This window comes from Schistocerca piceifrons, chromosome 1 (assembly GCF_021461385.2).
Source record: "Schistocerca piceifrons isolate TAMUIC-IGC-003096 chromosome 1, iqSchPice1.1, whole genome shotgun sequence".
NCBI classification, from domain to species: Eukaryota; Metazoa; Arthropoda; class Insecta; order Orthoptera; family Acrididae; genus Schistocerca; species Schistocerca piceifrons.
Genome location: NC_060138.1, coordinates 1,243,265,103 through 1,243,287,716, shown reverse-complemented (window position 1 = coordinate 1,243,287,716; position 22,614 = coordinate 1,243,265,103).

Sequence of the window (22,614 nt, the reverse complement as noted above, 5' to 3'; positions counted from 1 at the left end):
CGTAAACATGGTGATTCATAAGACAGGCGGTGTGCTGTATCCTGATGACGCACTGGGACATCAGAGCCCGCGAGGACACTAGCGTGCTATCCCAGGAATTTAGCCACAGTGGTCACTGTTCCCAGGACGACTCAGTACTGAGAAGGGAAGGGACTTCCGATTGCTGTATGAGTGGGCGGCTGACGTCACACGCCAGCTGACATCCGCGATGGGACGCTGCGAACAGCTGATCGACGGGAAACGCGATCTTCGTGGAAGAACTCTGCGTCCGTGTGACGCCTGTTCTACGCGGAAGCCAAGCGGTGTGAGTTCTGCGCGAGCAGATGTCAGTCCAGATCCCAAGCGCGCCTCCTGCATGCGTGAAGTGTTCACCCGAGACAAAACGACAGTTTGGTCGGGAGAAAACGAAGATTGTAGCTCCCATACAGAGAACAAACCGCGGCTGCACAGGGTGGCCTGTAGATGGTAACCATTCCTCTAAAATAAAAACGGGTAAATAAACAGAAATTTAGTGCAGTATACTCTAAGACGCAACACGAAAAAATTATCCCAATGGGATGGAAATCGGTGGATGTTACCTACATGTACAGACAAACAAATAATCATCACTTCAGAAAAAATGTGCGATTTATTCAAGGCAAAGAGCTTCACAAACTGACCAAGTCAGTAACGCGAAGGTCTACCGCTGGCCCTTATGTAAGCAGCCGTCGTGTCACACTCTATACAGCTGACACGCTAGATCGTCAAAATCACGAGATTTGGAGGCTTCCGCCTACTGTGGTCCAAACGTTCTCAATGGGCGAGAGATCCGAAGACTTTGCTGGCCAAGCTAGAGTTTGACAACCACCAAGACAAGAAGTAGAAACTCTCGCCATGTGCGGGTGGACATTATCTTGTTGAAATACTGGCATGCAACCTCAGGATGGTTTGCCATGAAGTTCTTGTTGTTGTGGTCTTCAGTCCTGAGACTGGTTTGATGCAGCTCTCCATGTTACTCTACCCTGTGCAACCTTCTTCATCTTCCAGTACGTAGTGCAGCCTACATCCTTCTGAATCTGTTTAGTGTATTCATCTCTTGGTGTCCCTCTACGATTTTTACCCTCCACGCTGCCCTCCAATACTAAATTGGTGATCCCTTGATGCCTCAGACTATGCCCCACCAACCGATCCCTTCTCCTAATCACATTGTGCCACAAACTCCTCTTCTCCACAATTCTATTCAATACTTCCTCATTAGTTATGTGATCTACCCATCTAATCTTCACCATTCTTCTGTAGCACTACATTTCGAAAGGTTTTATTCTCTTCTTGTCTAAACTACTTATCGTCCACGTTTCACTTCCATACATGGCTACACTCCATACAAATACTTTAAGAAACGCCCTCCTCACCCTTAAATCTATACTCGATGTTAACAAATTTCTCTTCTTCAGAAACGCTTTCCTTGCCATTGCCAGTCTACGTTTTATATCCGCTCTATTTCTACCATCATCAGTTATTTTGCTCCCCAAATAGCAAAACTCATTTACTACTTTAACCCGCTCATTTCCTAATCTAATTGCCGCAGCATCACCCGATTTAATTCGACCACATTCCATTATCCTCGTTTTACTTGTGTTGATGTTCATCCTATATCCTCCTTTCAAGACACTGTTCATTCCGTTCAGCTGCTCTTCCAGGCCCTTTGCTGTCTCTGACGGAATTACAATGTCATCGGCGAACCTCAAAGTTTTTAATTCCTACTCCGAATTTTTCTTTTGTTTTCTTTACTGCTTGCTCAATATACAGACTGAATAACATCGGGGATAGGCTACAACCCTGTCTCACTCCCTTCCCAACGACTGCTTCCCTTTCATGTCCATCTGATTTCTGTAAAAATTGTAAATAGCCTTTCGCTCTCTGTATTTTACCCCTGCCGCCTTTAGAATTTGAAAGAGAGTATTCCAGTCAACATTGTCAAAAGCTTTCTCTAAGTCTACAAATGCTAGAAACGTAGGTTTGCCTTTTCTTAATCTTTCTTCTAAGATAAGTCGTAGGGTCAGTATTGCTTCTCGTGTTCCAACATTTCTACGGAATCCAAAAAAAAAAAAGAAAAAGAAAAAAAAAGAACTGGTCATCAGAGATTACGAGGAACCCTTGAGTGCGGGTTGTTCACAAAAGGCCAACGATGCAATGATGTTTACGGCATTCGACGGCCCGCATGTTGTCTACTATGCAGCCACAATATGGGCTGCTAGTGGCAACAGGTGATGGGACGCGAGGTATCCAGTGGTGGACGCAGCATGAGGCTGTGAAGCGTAGTCGAACTGCTTAGTCGCCGAGTAACTCATAACAGTGCTGATACAAAGCAGAGTAATGGCAACGATAAAGAAAGCAAACATTGCATTGCAACAACAGTTTCTGAAGTTGACATTTCGTCAGAAAGAAACCCAAGGACTTTCGCAGAGTGAGGAAGAAGTGGCAGATGAAATATTAGAGTTTCTGCATAAAGATTCAGTAGAATGTGTGGTGTTGTACACGATCTATTGTGCGAAAATATAGTTCATAATCCTTGTCGGTCAGGGAGCCACAAATCCAGTCTCTAGTGGAATGGAGTAAATGACAATAGTTCTCTAAGGAAGGGAACTTAACGTAATTTTGTATGTGGGAGATCACCCGTAGTATAGTAAAAAACAATTATGAGCAGATTTCGAGTAAGTCTGCAGCAATACAGTCGCGTAGGAAATATGAAAAACTACAGATATTCAAGGGATGACAAGGCGCACTTGTACAAAAATTTGTGTTTGCGCGTTTCAAAGATGCTCTATCAATTTACAGGATGTGCATGATACCGACAGACTACGTTATGGATATAAAAAGCATTGGATGGATGCATAACCCTAAACAGTGGTACAGAATTGGAAGATGTAAGATAATGAAATTTCAAACAAAGCATCAACTTGTCTATGCACAGCCAATTGCGAATCGGTTCGAAAATTTGTAGATGAGACGACGGTTCAATCCCGCGTCCGGCCATCCTGATTTAGGTTTTCCGTGATTTCCCTAAATCGCTCCAGGCAAATGCCGGGATGGTTCCTTTCAAAGGGCACGGCCGACTTCCTTCCCCGTCCTTCCCTAATTCGATGAGACCGATGACCTCGCTGTCTGGTCTCCTTCCCCAAAAAACCAACCAACCAACTATGGGACTTAACATCTGAGGTCATCAGTCCCCTAGAACTTAGAACTACTTAAACCTAACTAACCTAAGAACATCACACACATCCATGCCCGAGGCAAGATTCGAACCTGCGACCGGAGCGGTCGCGCAGTTCCAGACTGAAGCGCCTAGAATCGCCCGGCCACCAGCGGCCGGCAGAGTGTTATCAAGATCAGCTGTTAATCTGAACGGTATATTGGCTGGAAAGTTATTTACTGTGCTGCGAGAAGTTAGAGATCCTCTGCCCACTACGATTCTTTCTCGTGTGCGTGGTCTTGCAAGGGCAGTAGGGAATATTTACGTCACAGCAGTGGGTGTAAGAGACCCACAACTGCACTGCTTTCGGCCAATAGCCGGTCAATATAACTTGCTGTTTCTTTATTCCTGGTCTGCGTATAGATTAGATTAGATTAGATTAGATTAATTATTCATTCCATGGACCCACAAAAGAGTAGATCCTCCTGGGTGTGTAACACGTCAGATAAACACACTACAAAAATGTAATTAGAAAAACTTGAGTTTCATTAATTTTAACGATCCTCACTCAGTCTAAACAGTAAAATTACGTACATGAATTAAAATTAAACTTCTAATATTTACAGGTTTACTACTTACATCTGCTTTCCATACATCCATCATTCACACAGTAGGTAGTTACTTGGCTGTTACAACCAAGTACTGTCAAAAATTAAAGTAAATTATTCACTTCAATGATCCTCAGTTAAGAACAGTCAAATTATGTACAAGATTTAGAATTAAAGTTCCACTATTTACGCACTTAAGACTTACATCTGCTTTCCATACATCCATCATTCACACAGTAGGTAGTTACTTGGCTGTTACAACCAAGTACTGTCAAAAATTAAAGTACAATAAATTTTCATTAAAATGGTCTACTGCACCTGTTGAGAAATTCATGGATGGAATAGAAGGAGTTGGCAACCAAAAATTCTTTTAAATTATGTTTAAATTTTGCCTTCTCTGAAACTAAACTCTTAATGGTTGCTGGTAACTTATTGAAAATATGTGTTGCTGAATACTGGACTCCTTTCTGGGCAAGAGTAAACGAATTTTAATCTTCATGTATATTGTTCTTATTCCTAGTATTGATACTGTGTACTAAGCAGTTAGTTGGAAAAAAAGAGATGTATTATATATAACAAACTTCATTAAGGAATAAATATACTGAAAAGAAGTGGTTAGTATGCCCAATTCTTTGAATAGGTTTCTAACACGCCTTCTCAACATATTTATTCCTTAATGAAGTTTGTTGTAAATAATATATATATATATATATATATATATATATATATATATATATATATATATATATATATATATATATAATAAAAATCACAGTCCTTTAGAGCAAAAAATCGTCGTCGTTTAGAGCAAACTACCCTCCGGCAACCGCCGGACAAATTAAGCCTCTGGATATTTGTTTTCTTTTTTTTTTACCGTGCCTGTAAAACATATTATTGCGCTATCTGCAGCTACGTCTTAAAGGACAGACAGTTCCACGATTATCTCCATGACAGACTGTTTCGCACTCGATTGCATGCAGTCACATTCCATCAGTTCTCATCATCCCGTTACATCAGTACGATTCTGTACGCACTCTTCCTAAGGGGGAGATACCCAGCTGAGCGTCTTGCGAGGTTTGTAGCTCGCAAGGAGTTCGCTTTCGATCTTGATAGTGCGATCCTTTGTGATCACTGTGGTACGCCATTTTTCATCCGGTGTTCATGGTGGAAGTTAATGGTTTGTGCTCAAAATTTCTTGAATGTTGCCGATATTCAATTTGTGAAGTGTAGTACATCCCCTGGAAGTCTGATTCCTGTATCTCACGGACACCCATTTTCTTTCTCCCTTTTATTCCACACGGTGACTTACAAGGGAACCTCCCCATCGCACCCCCCTCAGATTTAGTTATAAGTTGGCACAGTGGATAGGCCTTGAAAAACTGAACGCAGATCAATCGATAAAACAGGAAGAAGTTGTGTGGAACTATGAAAAAAATAGCAAAATATACAAACTGAGTAGTCCATGCGCAAGATAGGCAACATCAAGGAGGAAGTGAGCTCAGGAGCGTCGTGGTCCCGTGGTTAGCGTGAGCAGCTGCGGATCATGAAGTCCTTGGTTCAAATCTGCCCTCAAGTGAAGAGTTTATTTTCAGACAATTATTATCTGTCCGTCCGATGCGAGGTAACTGCGCCGTAGCATGAGGATGCTACGCCTAAACAAACATCGAAACACACGACGTCAGTCGACAACAGCGCACGGAAGAGGAGTATTCCTGCTAACGAGGCTCCCTGGCTGGCAGTTGAGTGTTCGCTACTTTGGACGGGAGTGCATTAAATACGTGAGATGTATTCCGTGGGCAATATGAATCCAGCAAATATAGCTCGCGACTTCAATAACAAGGTCAATGAATATTTTCCGAACTGTAAGTTTGCGGTGCGGTCGCAAAACATAGACACTAAACTTATTACAGTGAACAGAGACGTCAATGAACGAACGGACAGGTCATAACTTTGCGAAAATAAAGGAAGAAAAATTTTCACACGAGGGAAGATTTGAACCAAGGACTTCTCGCTCTGCAGTTGCTCACGCTAACCACGGGACCACGGAGCTCCTAGGGTCACGTGATCCTTGACGTTGCCTATCTTGCACATGGACTACTCAGTTTGTATATTTTGCTTATTTTTTTCATAGTTCCACACCACTTCTTCCTGTTTTCTCGAATGATCTGTGTTCAGTTTTTCAAGGCCTATCCGCTGTGCCAACTTATAACTAAATCTGAGGGGGGTGCGATGGGGAGGTTCCCTTGATAGTAGCATCCTATATTTTTCCTGTCGTAATTGTTAACATAACACTTTCAAATGAGCCTTACTAACGATTGAACTTGCGATATATCACTCAATGAGTTCCTTGTCATTTAGAAGCGGAATTCATCACGATTTTACGCGATTTTACTCCAGTCAATGAGATTTCAGGCTGGAGACGTATCTGGGGCAGTCCAAGACAACGGTGAGACGCCAACCTGACTTTCGTCGGCCGTACGGGCTGACAACCACATGGGATGGTTTGGCGCGCCATTTCCTTTCATAACAGTACCCCTTTGATCCCACTACGCACAGCGGTACTTTTGCGATATTCTACGCCTAATATTGTTGCGCTTGTGGCAAGCCATTTTGATCTCCCAAAAAAATGGTTCAAATGGCTCTGAGCACTATAGGACTTAACATCTATGGTCATCAGTCCCCTAGAACTTAGAACTACTTAAACCTGACTAACCTAAGGACGTCACACAACACCCAGTCCCTGACCCGGCCGGGAATCGAACCCGGGAACGCTATCGCACGACCACGAGCTGCAGGCTTTGATCTTCCATTTAAGCAAGATAATACCAGCCTTCTTCTCCTCGTGGTTTCCATACTCGACCTCGGCAAGTAAGGGTCGTCGGATCTCTATCGAAGAGAGAACTTTTGGAATATTATGAGCAGGAACCTCCCGAGCCATCTCGGGATTCTGACTATCTAAAGAACCAGTTGAACAGAATTTGTTACAACATCCCTCAGGAGAGCCACTCAACAACTCTCCAATCAATGCCAAAGCGAATAACAGCTTGCATAAGGGCCAGAAATGGACGAACGCATTATTTTGCTCAATTCACGAAGCCCTATCCGTCGAATAAATTATCCAGTTTTTTTCTGAAATTTTAATCATTTCTTTGTGTGTACATGTACATCATCTCATCAACCAATTTTTTTTTCGTTTTTGGTGTCTAGTGCTAGACTGAGACTGGCAACATCTTTGGCGCTCTACTACCAACACGGTGGCCTATTTGTAAGCCGCAGTCTCGGATGAAAGTCGTAAGTTTCAGATGAACAACCGAGTTAGGAAACTGCTGCGGAAGCAAAGTGAACTTCACAGCAAATATAAACATAGCCAAAGCCTTGCAGACAAACAAAAATTACGCGAAGCGAAATGTAGTGTGAGGAGGGCTATGCGAGAGGCGTTCAATGAATTCGAAAGTAAAGTTCTACGTACTGACTTGGCAGAAATTCCCAAGAAATTTTGGCCTTATGTCAAAGTGGTAGGTGGATCAAAACAAAATGTCCAGACACTCTGTGACCAAAACGGTACTGAAACAGGGGATGACAGACTAAAGGCCGAAATACTAAATGTCTTTTTCCAAAGCTGTTTCACAGAGGAAGACTGCACTGTAGTTCCTTCTCTAGATTGTCGCACAGATGACAAAATGGTAGATATCAAAATAGACGACAGAGGGATAGAGAAACAATTAAAATCGTTCAAAAGAGGAAAGGCCCCTGGACCTGATGGGATACCAGTTCGATTTTACACAGAGTACGCGAAGGAACTAACCCCCTTCTTGCAGCGGTGTACCGTAGGTCTCTAGAAGAGCGTAGCGTTCGAAAGGATTGGAAAAGGTCACAGGTCATCCCCGTTTTCAAGAAGGGACGTCGAACGGATGTGCAGAACTATAGACCAATAACTCTATCGTCGATCAGTTGAAGAATTTCGAACACGTATTATGTTTGAGTACAAAGACTTTTCTGGAGACTAGAAATCTACTCTGTAGGAATCAACATGGGTTTCGAAAAAGATCGTGTGAAACCCAGCTCGCGCTATTCGTCCACGAGACTCAGAGGGCCATAGACACGGGTTCACAGGTAGATGCCGTGTTTCTTGACTTCCGCAAGGCGTTCGATACAGTTCCCCACAGTTGTTTAATGAACAAAGTAAGAGCATATGGACTATCAGACCAATTGTGTGATTGGATTGAAGAGTTCCTACATTACAGAATGCAGCATGTCATTCTCAATGGAGAGAAGTCTTCCGAAGTAAGAGTGATTTCAGGTGTGCCGCAGGGGAGTGACATAGGACCGTTGCTATATCACAATATACATAAATGACCTTGTGGATAACATCGGAAGTTCACTGAGGCTTTTTGCGCATGATGCTGTAGTATATCTAGAGGTTGTTGTGGTGTCACCGCCAGACACCACACTTGCTAGGTGGTAGCCTTTAAATCGGCCGCGGTCCGGTAATATACGTCGGACCCGCGTGTCGCCACCCTCAGTGATTGCAGACCGAGCGCCGCCACACGGCAGGTCTAGAGAGACTTCCTAGCACTCGCCCCAGTTGTACAGCCGACTTCGCTAGCGATGGGTCACTGACAAATTACGCTCTCATTTGCCGAGACGATAGTTAGCATAGCATTCAGCTACGTCATTTGCTACGACCTAGCAAGGCGCCATTATCAATTGCTATTTATCTTGTGATGCATGTACCGTCAGACCGATGTTCACCAATTATGGATTAAAGTTAAGTATTCCAGAAGCTACGTACTATTTTTGCTACTATAAAGACCTTGTCCTGTTCCAGACCTCACGCCATCTTGCGTGAGCTTAAACGCGTGCCCTTCGGCCTCCCGTCCTAGTGGATTGGCTGTCTTGCCAGTCCACAAAAGTTGTAACAATGGAAAATTGTACTGAAATGCGGGAGGATCTGCAATGAATTGACACATGGTGCGGGGAACGGCAATTGAATCTCAATGTAGACAAGTGTAATGTGCTGCGAAAACATAGAAAGAAAAATCCTTTATCATTTAGGTAGAACATAGGAGGTCAGCAACTGGAAGCAGTTAATTCCATAAATTATCTGGGAATAGGCATTAGGTGTGATTTGAAATGGAATGACCACATAAAATTAATCGTCGGTAAACAGATGCCAGACTGAGATTCATTGGAAGAATCCTAAGGAAATGCAGTCCGAAAACAAAGGAAGTAGGTTACATTGCACTTGTTCGCCAACTGCTTGAATACTGCTCACAGGTGTGGGATCCTTACCAGATAGGATTGATAGAAGAGATAGAGAAGATCCAACGGAGAGCAGCGCGCTTCGTTACAGGATCATTTAGTAATCGCGAAAGTGTTACGGAGGTGATAGATAAACTCCAGTGGAAGACTCTGCAAGTTTCGAGAAGATACCTTCACCAAGGAGTCAAGCAATATATTGCTCGCTCTTACGTATATCTCGCGAAGAGGCCATGAGGATAAAATCAGAGAGATTAGAGCCCACTCAGAGGCATAACGACAATCTTTCTTTCCACGAACAATACGAGACTGGAACAGAAGGGAGAGCCGATAGAGGTACTCAAGGTACCCTCCGCCACACACTGTCGGGTGGCTTGCGGAGTGTGAATGTAGCTATAAATGTAGATGTACATACCCTTTAATAGAGAGTGCTTGCAGCCAGAAGGCTCAGTGTACTGCACACGAGGAAGCAAGAACGCAACTAACAAGGGGAGGCCGCCAATTGTGAAATTCAGATTCGATTCATACTATTCATAATAAAAGCTGATGGCCAGAGGTGTAATGTGGCAAAGCACCAAGATGCACTTCTCTGCCGTTGTCGAGAAAATCGACAGTTAAAAGAAACCGTTGAGGTGAAATACTCCCTAAGATTGATAGTTTTCTACAGCGTCGTGGCGCAGCGGTAAGCGCTCGGGTTCATAATCCGAAGGTCGCCGGATCGAATCTCGCGCCATGAAACGTTTTTTTTTATTTTAGTATTTGTTTTTTGTAATTCAAATGTATACTCACACACGCACACACACACACACACATATATATATATATATAAAATTCCCGGCAGTCAGTTGCAACAATTATGCATATAATAAGTTGTTGAAAGTCGTTTGTCGTGAAAAAACTGGCGACTTCGAACATCATTATGTTTTCCGCAAATAAAGATGTATTTCACAAATGTTATTAATTGTCTGCATAATGTTTACCACGTATAATTAACGGAAGACGTAGAAACGATATTCCGAAACGAATAGGTATAGCGTAAGTAAAACGTTCGAATTAGAATAGAGACCCCACGAACACAAATTTGCTGTGGCAGGTATGAAATATAAACTCCGTTACTCGCTCGTTACACTCGAATGACAGATGCTGAATGGGCCGAAACGAGCCGCCGCATAACAGCGTAGTTGCTTGCTAACTTCCAATGAAGGTAGATACGGTCCCTAGCGCAACTTATAACATCGTCGAAAATCATTGCGGACGTGAGAGGTTTGGTACACCCTGTTAAACAAACGGAAAAATGGAGGCGGTACAACTGGAGAGGGATCCGCCTTTACCAACATGCATAAGTAATTCATTAATAGTATATATATATATATATATATATATATATATATATATATATATATATATATATGAATTACAAAAAACTAATAATAAAAAAATGTTGCATGGCGCGAGATTCGATCCGGTGACCTTCGGATTACTAATCCGAGCGCTTACCGCTGCGCCACGACGCTGTAGAAAATCATTAATCGTAGGGAGTATTTCACCGTAATGGTTTCTTTTAACTGTCGATTTTCTCGACAAGGGCTGAGAAGTGTATCTTGGTGCTTTGCCACATTACACCTCTGGCCGTGAGCTTTTATTATGCACAGTATGAATCGAATCTGAATTTCACAATTGGCGGCCTCCCCTTGTAAGCGAATTTGAAATGGGCCAGACTGTGGCCTCCCGAGTGGCGGGATGGTCTTTTCGGAGAATTGCCACCCAAAGTTGGACGTGCTGCGTCGGTTGTGCAGAGAAGCTGGTGCGGCTGATCACGTGGACAAAGTCACACCATTAGGTGATGTTCTGGACATCCAAGCTGCACAGACGCCCGTCAGGATCGTCGTATTGTAAGGGCGGCAGTGGCTGATCGTAATAGCTACCGCAGCAGGAGGGCCTATGTGTGGATTTGCGAACCGGTTATTGGCAGTGGGACTACGGACACGCGCACCTATTGTCCATCTTCTACTTACTCCACAGCATCGACGTGCACTGCTCGACTGGTGTCGTTGGAGGATCACTTGGAAGATGTAACGGTGCGCCATGTTCTTCAGCGATGGCAGGAGATTCTGCCTGGACGTAAGTGACGGTCGTTCCCGCTTACGTCGTAGACCTGGTGAGCGCTGTCCCGTAGAGTGGGATTCATCTAAGACACACTGACCTCAGGCCAGGCCTTATAGTCTGAACGTTGCAAGACACTTTCTTTTGCCGTTCTTACAACAGGAAGGTGATGCGTTGTTCCAACAGGATACTGCCCGCCCATACACTACCCGTGAAACTCTACATGCCGCGCAAGACGTGCAGCAGTATCCCCGCCCAGAACGGTCTCCGGATGTGTCCCAATCTTAAAATGTTGAAATACTTAAAATGTTGAAATAAAGTTATTTTCTTGATTTCTGCATGGTCAAGTATCGATCTGTTTTGGCCCAAGCATGATTTTGCATTTGTTCTTGAGCCTAATGATGGACTCTGAAGGGTGATCAGAGATTGTAAATGGCGTATCGCTGTATGTTTTACGAGAAAAATTTGTGCTGGAAGTATTTTCAGGTAGGATCTTGGTCTTTTACTCTGTTCAACTATAGCTACGTTCGACTTCTTGATTGGAAGCTGGCTTAACTTAACTCTGTCTGACAGCATTTTTCGCAAATGAAACTTCATTTACTCAGCGTAAGTGAATTATTCTTAGAGAGTGGTAATGTTTTTAGAGAATCGTCATACGTTCGCCCTTACAAATGTCTGACCACTCAGGTGAAGTTATTAATACAGAACTGGGTTACTATCGGAGATAGCAATACTACGCGTATTGTTAGTTCAAAAAATGGTTCAACTGTCTCTGAGCACTATGGGACTTAACTTCTGAAGTCATCAGTCCCCTAGCACTTAGATCTACTTAAACCTATCTACCCTAAGGACGTCACACACATCCATGCCCGAGACAGGATTCGAACCTGCGGCCGTAGCGGTCGCGCGGTTCCAGACTGAAGCGCCTAGAACCGCTCGGCCACTTCGGCCGGCACGGGTATTGTTAGTGACGCGTCCCTAGGCTGATAACCTTATTCGGTACAGTTGGGCTTGTATGGGAGAACTGGTCAACAAACGGTATCCTTCCAAGAATAGTAAGTGACTGTATCAGCTAAGATGTGCGCCGCACGTTCAGCGGTGAATGTGGAATTGCTAATTATAATGATTATTTCATAAAGGATTTCTTCTGAAAAGAAAGCCCCGCAAAACACAGTAGGGAATTCTGCGTTGCCTAAAAGAGAACAAAATTGTGAAGTGGAATCGTGTTGGGTGTCTTGCGTCATAATTCACAGCGACGATGTTGGACGTAAAGACGTACGCACGCGTTTCTAAAGTTTCACAAAACGCCTTCTCGGTTCCTGCTGTTGTAAACCAGCTTCAAGACTTCTCTCTCGTGCTTCATATACGAGCACCGTGACAAATTCTCGTGTGAACCGCCGGCCCCTGTTTATCCAGGATTTCAACACAGTATATATCTCTGACCTCTGAAGGTTCTTTGCTCTCCCCAGAAATGCGTGCGCCACAAGTGGAGTGCACTGTTGTCGACAACGTTTTCTGAAGAGAGCCACATCGCAGATACCGCGTATTTTTTCGTGCCGTGCGCGATATAAATAAAGCCCATTCTGCTACTTGACGTGCGGGCGAACTGGTGCGCCCCGCTTTTCATCGCTTCGGGCTCAACCACCGCAGCCGTGCCACAAAAACCGGGGGACCACCCACGCGGCAGCCCAACAGTTCTTACTCCAGCACAGATGCGGGGGCGTTGTCGCTTCCAGATGCCTCCAGAGCTGTCGGCCCGTCTCCGGACGCGGCGTGTGCCTCTAGACATAACGAAATTATCTCCCCGCTGGGCGACACGCTTACGCTAGTCGTCTACTTGTCGCTTCAATGGCGTTTACCGCCACAGACACACTGGATGACAGTCCTGTTACTAACGGGTCGTGTAGCTCCGCTCTAACCCTCGTAATATCCATTGCCACAGCTGAACACGATATTTCCGGGCTATTAAGACACTGCGCGCTGCTACTGCTTACTGAGCCTGGAGAATGCTTAGCAACGAATACAGGATACGGACTATATTCATCTGCGTCTACAAAGATTTCAAGCCACCTTACGATGTATGGCGAAGGGTACTTCTCGTACCACTATCTTTTACTCGCTTCCCTGTTTCATTAGCGAATACTGCCTGTGGAGAATGATTGTTGAAAACCTCCACGTTAATTTCTCTCGTTTGAAGTCTTTTCGTGAGACGTATGTGGCAAGTAATAACACGAGGGCGTGCTGAAATAATGCCTGCGAATTTTTTTATGACACAACTCTTAAAGTTTTGAGAGTAAAAAATTGCCATTAACATTGCACATCTTTATTCATCATGTCTACATACTTATTTCTTAAAGCAGTCATCCTAATGACGAACACATTTCTGCAACTGAGAGACCACTTCGGAAATAACGTCACTGTAGAACGCAGGACTTTGTTCACGGGGCCACAACTTTACCCTTGCTTGCTCCGCTTCAACACTACCAAAGTGAAGGCTTCGAACGTGTTCTTTAAGTTTTGGAAATAGATGAAAATCGGATGGAGCCATTTAATAATTTTTTCATAACGCGGGGCCACACTCATAATATACTCTACTGGCCATTAAAATTGCTAGACCAAAAAAGGAATGCAGATGATAAACGGGTATAATATATTTGTATATTTTATACTAGAACTAACATGTGATTACATTTTCACGCAATTTGGGTGCATAGAGCCTGAGAAATCAGTACCCAGAACAACCACCTCTGGCCGCAGTAACGGCTTTGATACGCCTCGGCATTCAGTCAAACAGAGCTTGGATGGCGTGTACAGGCACAGCTGCCCATGCAGCTTCAACACATACCACAGTTCATCAAGAATAGTGACTGGCGTAATGTGACGAGCCATTTGCTCGGCCACCATTAACCAGACGTTTTCAATTGGTGAAAGGTCTGGAGAATGTGCTGGCCAGGGCAGCAGTCGAACATTTTCTGTATCCAGATATACCCGTACAGGCCCTGCAACATGCGGTCGTGCCTTATCCTGTTGAAATGTAGGGTTTCCTGGGATAGAATAAAGGGTAGAGCCACGGGTGCTAACATATCTGAAATGTAACGTCCACTGTTCAAAGAGCCGTCAATGCGAACAAGAGGTGACCGAGACGTGTAATCAATGGCACCCCATACAATCACGTCGGGAGATACGCCAGTATGGCGATGACGAATACGCGCTTCCAATGTGCGTTCACCGCCATGTCGTCAAACACGGATGCGACCATCATGATGCTGTAAACAGAACCTGGATTCATTCGAGAAAATGACGTTTTGCCTTTCGTGCACCCAGGTTCGTCGTTGAGTACACCATCGCAGGCGCTCCTGTCTGTGATGCAGCGTCAAGGGTAACGGCAGCCATGACCTCCGAGTTGATAGTCCATGCTGCTGCAAACGTCGTCGAACTGTTCGTGCAGATGGTTGTTGTCTTGCAAACGTCCCCATCTGTTTACTCAGGGATCGAGACGTGGCTGAACGGTCCGTTACAGCCATGCGGATAAGATGCCTGTCATCTCGACTGCTAGTGATACGAGGCCGTTGGGATCCAGCACGGCGTTCCGTATTACCCTCCGTACCCACCCATTCCATATTCTGCTAACAGTCATTGGATCTCGACCAACGCGGCCAGCAATGTCGCGACATGATTAACCGCAATCGCGATAGGCTACAATCCGACCTTTATCAAAGTCGGTAACGTGATGGTACGCATTTCTCCTCCTTCCACGAGGCATCACAACAACGTTTCACCAGGCAACGCCGGTTAACTGCCGTTTGTGTATGAGAAATCGGTTGGAAACATTCCTCATGTCAGAACGTTGTAGGTGTCGCCACCGGCGCCAACCTTGTGTGAATGCTCTGAAAAGCTAATCATTTGCATATCACAGCATCTTCTTCCTGTCATTAAATTTTGCGTCTGTAGCACGTCATCTTCGTGGTGTATCAATTTTAATGGCCGGTAGTGTATTTGTTTAATGTCAGACCGCTATTAGACTGTTGTTTGTTTACAGTCTTACATTCACACTTGCACAATCATGATTTCGACTTCAAAGTGCCATCATCAAGTGCTTTAATTGTTATACATTGCCTAAGATGGCATACTGTAGTATTAAAATATACTATTATATGGAGCCACGTTGGGACTGTAAGCAAGGTGGTCGATGACACTGAACCCAAGGCGTCGGATTGTTGCAGACGTCGCAGCGCTGGTGTGTGATCCAGCACTGGAATGCCGCTGGAGAGAGTGCTCCGAGTATGGGCGAACTCTTCGAATTTGAAACCCGATTACAGCAAGCTGTTTCTCACCCAGAGACAGAGTTATTTTACACAATATCATACTGCTACAATAGCTCCATATTTAACAATTATATACAACCACTCGCTCACAGAAATATCCGTACCTAAAGACTGGAAAATTGCTCAGTTCACACCAATACCCAGAAAGGGAGTAGGAGTGATCCGTTGAATTTCAGGCCCATATCACTAACGTCGATTTGCAGTAGTGTTTTGGAACATATACTGTATGCGAACATTATGAAGTACCTCGAAGAAAACGATTTATTGACACGTAGTCAGCACGGATTCAGAAAATATCGTTCTAGCGAAACACAACAAGCTCTTTATATTCTTGAAGTAATGAGTGCTATAGACAGTGGATGTCAAATTGATTCCATATTTTTAGATTCCCTGAAGGCTTTCGACACCGTTCCTCACAAGCGTCTTCTAACGAAACTATGGAATATCGCCTCAGTTGTGCGACTGGATTCCCGATTCTCTTTCAGAGAGGTCACAGTTCGTAGTAATACGCGGAAAGTCATCGAGTAAAACAGAAATAATATCCGACATTGTAAGCCCTCTATTGTTCCTGATCTATATTAACAACATAGGAGACAATCTGAGTAGCCCTCTTCGATTATTTGCAGATGATACTTTCATTTAGATAAGATATCTGTATGGTGCGAAAAGTGGCAGTTGACCCTGAATGCCGACCGGGGCGGCCGAGCGGTTCTAGGCGCTACAGTCTGGAACCGCTACGGTAGCAGGTTCGAATCCTGTCTCGGGCATGGATGTTTGTGATGTCCTTAGTTAGGTTTAAGTAGTTCTAAGTTCTAGGGGCCTGATGACCTCAGAAGTTAAGTCCCATAGTGCTCAGAGCCATTTGAACCATTTAACCTTGAATAAATAAAAGTGTGAAATTATTCACATGAGTACTAAAAGAAATCCGCTAAATTTCGATTACGCGATAAGTCGCACAAATCTGAAGGCTGTAAATTCAACTAAATACTTAGGATTAAAATTACAAATACCGTAAATTGGAACGACCATATATATAATGTTGTGGGTAGAGCCAACCAAAGACTGCGATTCATTCGCAGAAAACTTAGAAGATGCAACCTCTACTAAAGGGACTGCTTACACCACGTTTGTCCGCCATATTCTGGAGTACTGCTGTGCGCTGTGGGATCCGCATCAGAGAGGACTGACGGACGACGTCGAAAAAGTACAAAGAAGGGCAGCTCGTTTTGTATTACCGCGAAGTAGGGTAGATAGTACCACAGACATGATACGTTTATTGGAGTGGCAATCATTAAAACAAAGGCGTTTTTCGTTGCGACGGGATCTTCTCATGATATTTCAATCACCAAGTTTTCTCCTCCGACTGCGAAAACATTCTGTTGGCACCCACCTACATACGGAGAAATGATCATCACGATAAAATATGAGAAAGCAGGGCTCGCACAGAAAAATTGTAGTGCTCGTTTTTCCCGCACGCCGTTCGAGAGTGGAACGGTAGAGGGACAGCTTGAAGGTGGTTCATTGAACCCTCTGCCAGGCACTTTTTGTGAATAGCAGAGTAATCACGTAGATGTCACGTAGGTATACCGTGATACCGCTCTAGCGCTAGAGGGCCGCAAGTACGTAGTCACGAAGAATGAAGATGTTAAATTTTAATAACGTTTATTTTAGATGAAACAACAAGTTTACTGTTACCAGTCACCGTTTTATTTTTTCCACGACGCGTTTCGAAGGTTTAAACCTCCATCATCGGGTGGATTTACATGTCAGCTTAAAACTGTATGTACATCAACTACTGGCACAAATGTATATCTATCTGCATATTTTATAACATTAACCAGTGTATTACCCCAACCTTTAGGCAGCTAATATATGCAACATGTAATCTTAAGACTCCTTGCCATGTAAATGTTTGCTCTCATATAATCACTCCTTCCTCTCTCTCTCTCTCTCTCTCTCTTTCTTCAAAGAGTGTCATCTATGTATGATTTTACTGCTGTAGCCAATATGATCATTGTAATTCAAGCCTGTAACATTTTAACTAATTGTTATTAGCAAGTATGAAGTTTAAGCCATTTTAACATTTCACCTGATTGCATAAACGAGTACGAATGTTTAGCTGTTTCAACCTTTCAAAACTGGATTTATATACCACCTGAAGTACACACACATATATTTGACACCTCAAAACAAACACCTCCAAATGGTTTAAACGATTATTCTGTAATAATGTTGTTACAATGTATATTCTTTGCACTTTGCGATTATGTCTTCTCTTCTGCTGTACGAACCTTGCACCCAGCTGATTCCAGACGCCATATTTGTTTACAAATGTGGGAGTATACATGTGATGTGTTACGACAAGAAAAAGGTACCTGTGACCACTGGAGGTACTCTAGTTTACTTATTAAAGTTTACCATTAAATATCAGTTTAATTTTTTGTCTAAAGTTATCCAAAACCATATTCTGAAATAGTGTCTTGTTTCTCCACTAGGCAGTGCCACAAGTTCCTCCAAATGTCGTAACACAACATACACACATATATAATACTAACTAATGTAAATCCACCCGATGATGGAGGTTTAAACCTTCGAAACGCGTCGTGGAAAACATAAAACGGTGACTGGTAACAGTAAACTTGTTGTGTCATTTAATGTCAGTAACAGTCACGGTAAAGCCTAACCTAAAAATGTTCGCATTTAAACGTTTATTTTATTTAAAAATTTTCAAGAATTTTCAAATAAAAAATTCTGAGGCATTACTTTTCATCACCTCCTAGTCCGTTGCCCGTTTGCTTCCTGGAGCTATCTCAATATGTCAATGGTAAGCCTCTCCGTGACGCACAAAGCCTCTCTTGTAACATTTGCCTTGGAGTTCGTCGAGCATCTCCGTAATACTCTCGTGCCGACTACACGATCCTATGTCGAATCGCTCACACATTCTTTGAATCCCCTCTTTCTCAGAATGAAATTTTCACTCTGCAGGAGAGTGTGCGCTGATACGAGACTTCCTGGCAGATTAGAACTGTGTGCCGGACCGAGAAACGAAATAGAAACCTCTGCCTTTCGCGGGCAAGTAGGAAAAAAAGATTTTCATAATTTATGGATCTAAAATAGTAATTCCCAATCGTATCACCGTTGCATAATTTTTTCACATGTTTTATATTGTGTTTGATCAAATTTAATTGCCATTTTTCTCATACAGCTGATTATGTCTCAATATTTATATACAGGGTGGTCAGAAACAGTCTGAAGAGCTTTTAAGGGTCTTGCAGGGTAGCCTTTGCTGAGAAATAATTTTTTCGAAAAAAAAAATTCGGCAAGTTGCGCCGTTTCCGAGTTAATTAGCACTGAAGTCAGCCAATGCTAATTAACTAGGAAACGGCGCAACTTACCGAATCAGGCCGTTGTGCGTGGAAATTCACGCAGCCCCCCTGAGATGGGACCGCCAGACGTGTTCTTCATTTGGTTTCCTGCAAGCGAACAAGAGAGCGATACAAAAACTGGACATGGGCCGGTAGTAAGAATCGAACCCAAGCTAGAGACTGAGTAGTGTCCTGCGATATCACCTATGCTGTGAGAGCCGCTGCCGCTAATTCTATCTGGCGGGCCTCTTTGATTTGCGCGCGAAACGGCCTGATTGGCTAAATTCCATACTAATTAACTCGGAAGCGGCGCAACGTAACGAATTATTTTCTTAACAAGTATTTCTCAGCACAGCCTACCTTGCAACATCCTTACAAGCTTTTCACTCCGTTTCTGACCAACCTGTATACAAGGTGGTCCATTGATCGTAACCGGGCTAAATATCTCACGAAATAAGCGACAAACGAAAAAACTACAAAGAACGGAACGTGTCTAACTTGAAGGGGGAAACCAGATGGCGCTATGGTTGGCCCGCTAGATGGCGCTGCCATAGGTCAAACGGATATCAACTGCGTTTTTTTTTAAATAGGAACCCCCATTTGTATTACATATTCGTGTAGTACGTAAAGGAATATGAATGTTTTAGTTGGACCACGTTTTTCGCTTTGCGATAAATGAAATGGCCATCAAGACCATATTTAATATGGTAACGCTCTATCATTCAAAGTTCACTGTCTGTACAACATAGTTTCAGTCGAAAAGCAGCCAGAATTTTTGCAAGTCCGACCTGACTAATTTTCACGTTCTACCTGGAACATACCCACAACTATTCGCGAGTTAAACATTCGGTCGTTTCAGTGGTCTTCCTCGAAAGAAGTGCACGCCAAAGTATTCCGTACAGAGCACGAAATATGCCACGCGGAATTGTTACTACGACCAGAAAGTTCACACGCTCATAACTCTCAAAACTATTTAATTTAAAAACACCAAACTTTCCTTAAAATGTTCTTAACTCCAGTCGCTTCAGTCACGATGTATTCGAACCGCAAGTAACTCACTATTACTTCATTTTTCAGAGTAATTTTAGGGAGCTATCTAACATGGTGTTATCCGTAGGTAGGTGAGTAAGCGACTTTAACTATTCTACTCACTGCCAACTCAACTATATTCGCGCGGGAACAACTGAATTCTGATTGGCTGTTGATCTAAACGACCAATCAGAAAGTTCTCGCGCCAAAACTATCCATTCAATAATCTTATAGTAGGTCTAATCATCGCCATTAAAACTTCAATTTCTAGTATATTGTTTAATCAAAATAAGCGAAGTACGAATTATTTTCCAAATTGATTAATAAGTTTATTCAGTCTCTAACTTTCATTCTGGCTGCTTTTATACAAAAGCAAGCTCACAACGCCACACGTCATCTGAATCATGGTTGCACCATAACTTTCCCACGATCTATTTGTACAAGGTCTTATGAAAAGTGACACATTAAGTTTTAACGTATGTCCCACATACACTCAATCATTCTCACGCACTCACACAACATAATGTAATCAAACAATAATTTTGAACGATTTTTGTATTACGTAATGCATAGTGACTAAAGTGTTAAAAAACTATAATTAACTGATTTTTATGCATTGGTAACTTTGTAATGCCTTCAAATCTGTATTTGTTGCTAACATGGTTTTAAAAAAACAAGCCTTTGTTTTAGGACTTTTAGGTAATTTTCTTTATCTCCGGTACTATTATAAATAAAAAACTGAAATTTTGACAGCACCATTCCATTAACAACAAAAGGCTTGGTACCAAATTTGAACAAAATCGGATAATAACTAGGACGGATTATTTAGATTTGTAGAGGGTGTAATCTTCGTATTGACTAACTGCGCTATGCAATTCTGACAGTAGGCAGCATCAGCTGCGTTGTGAGCAGAGCGAAACAAAAAAAACAAAAAAAAAAAAAACCAACATAGGTATCCCGCAGCCACCGTACCAAAAGGCTGGGTGCCTTAGTGCAACGAATGTCATCTCGGAATAACTTTCTACGTTACAGTATGACATAGTTGAGGAGGTATGGCGTCGTTAACACTGAGATACATGAAAAAACTGTTGTTGTTGCTGTGGTCTTCAGTCCTGAGACTGGTTTGACGCAGCTCTCCATGCTACTCTATCCTGTGCAAGCTTCTTCATCTCCCAGTACCTACTGCAACCTACATCCTTCTGAATCTGCTTAGTGTATTCAACTCTTGGTCTCCCTCTACGATTTTTACCCTCCACGCTGCCCTCCAATACTAAATTGGTGATCCCTTGACACCTCAGAATATGCCCTACCAACGGATCATTCCTAGTCAAGTTGCGCCACAAATTTCTCTTCTCTCCAATACTATTCAATACCTCCTCATTAGTTATGTGATCTACCCATCTAATCTTCAGCGTTCTTCTGTAGCAGCACATTTCGAAAGCTTCTATTCTCTTCTTGTCTAAACTATTTATCGTCCACGTTTCACTTCCATACATGGCTACACTCCATACAAATACTTTCAGAAACGACTTCCTGACGCTTAAATCTATACTCGATGTTAACAAATTTCTCTTCTTCAGAAACGCTTTCCTTGCCATTGCCAGTCTACATTTTATATCCTCTCTACTTGGACCATCGTCAGTTATTTTGCTCCCCAAATAGCAAAACTCATTTACTACTTTAAGTGTCTCATTTCCTAATCTAATTCCGGCAGCATAACCCGATTTAATTCGACTACAGTCCATTATCCTCGTTTTGCTTTTGTTCATGTTCATCTTATATCCTCCTTTTAAGACACTGTCCATTCCGTTCAGCTGCTCTTCCAGGTCCTTTGCTGTCTCTGACAGAATTACAATGTCATTGGCGAACCTCAAAGTTTTTATTTCTTCTCCATGGATTTTAATTCTTACTCTGAATTTTTCTTTTGTTTCCTTTACTACTTGCTCAATATACAGACTGAATAACATCGGGGATAGGCTACAACCCTGTCTCATTCCCTTCCCAACCACTGCATCCCTTTCATGCTCTAGACTCTTATAACTGCCATCTGGTTTCTGTACAAATCGTATTTTACCCCTGCCACCTTCAACATTGTCAAAAGCTTTCTCTAAGTCTACAAATGCGAGAAACGTAGGTTTGCCTTTCCTTAATCTATTTTCTAAGATACGTCATAGGGTTAGTATTGCCTAACGTGTTCCAACATTTATCTTTTCCTAAAGCAATATGCGGTCTCCCATTCTATACTCATCCAGTGTTTGACTTTTGGAGATGTTTTATATTTGGGAGTTAGACTGTTAGCTGGGTGATGGGGGGATTACTGGTCGCACAAGATTAGGCTAATAATACTGGACGAAGAGACGTTCCAACAGCCTTCTTCGCGCGCTTCAAATGGAACGAGAAGACACCCTAAACTGTGGTACATCTCTCAAATACATTTTGCTATGCAATAGCAGCTACAGTAGAGGGTGTGTATGTGTTTCTTTAACAGCCAGGTCGATAGTTTATGATTCACGCTGCCGAAAGGCTTCATCTGTAGCCGGTGAGATGGGCCAGCGAGCCATCACAGGGGCCTGCCCTGTGACGTCAAGCAGGAAATACAACCGGGCATCCCCGCTGCAGAATTCAGTTCGTATCGCGTTGTGCTCTAGTACCGACCTCGCTGACGCTGTGTGTACGTGGTGTACGTGACAGGGCTGTTTGTTGGATCTCACTTGGACATCTCTTTGGACTGCAAATACATATAGGAAGTCCAA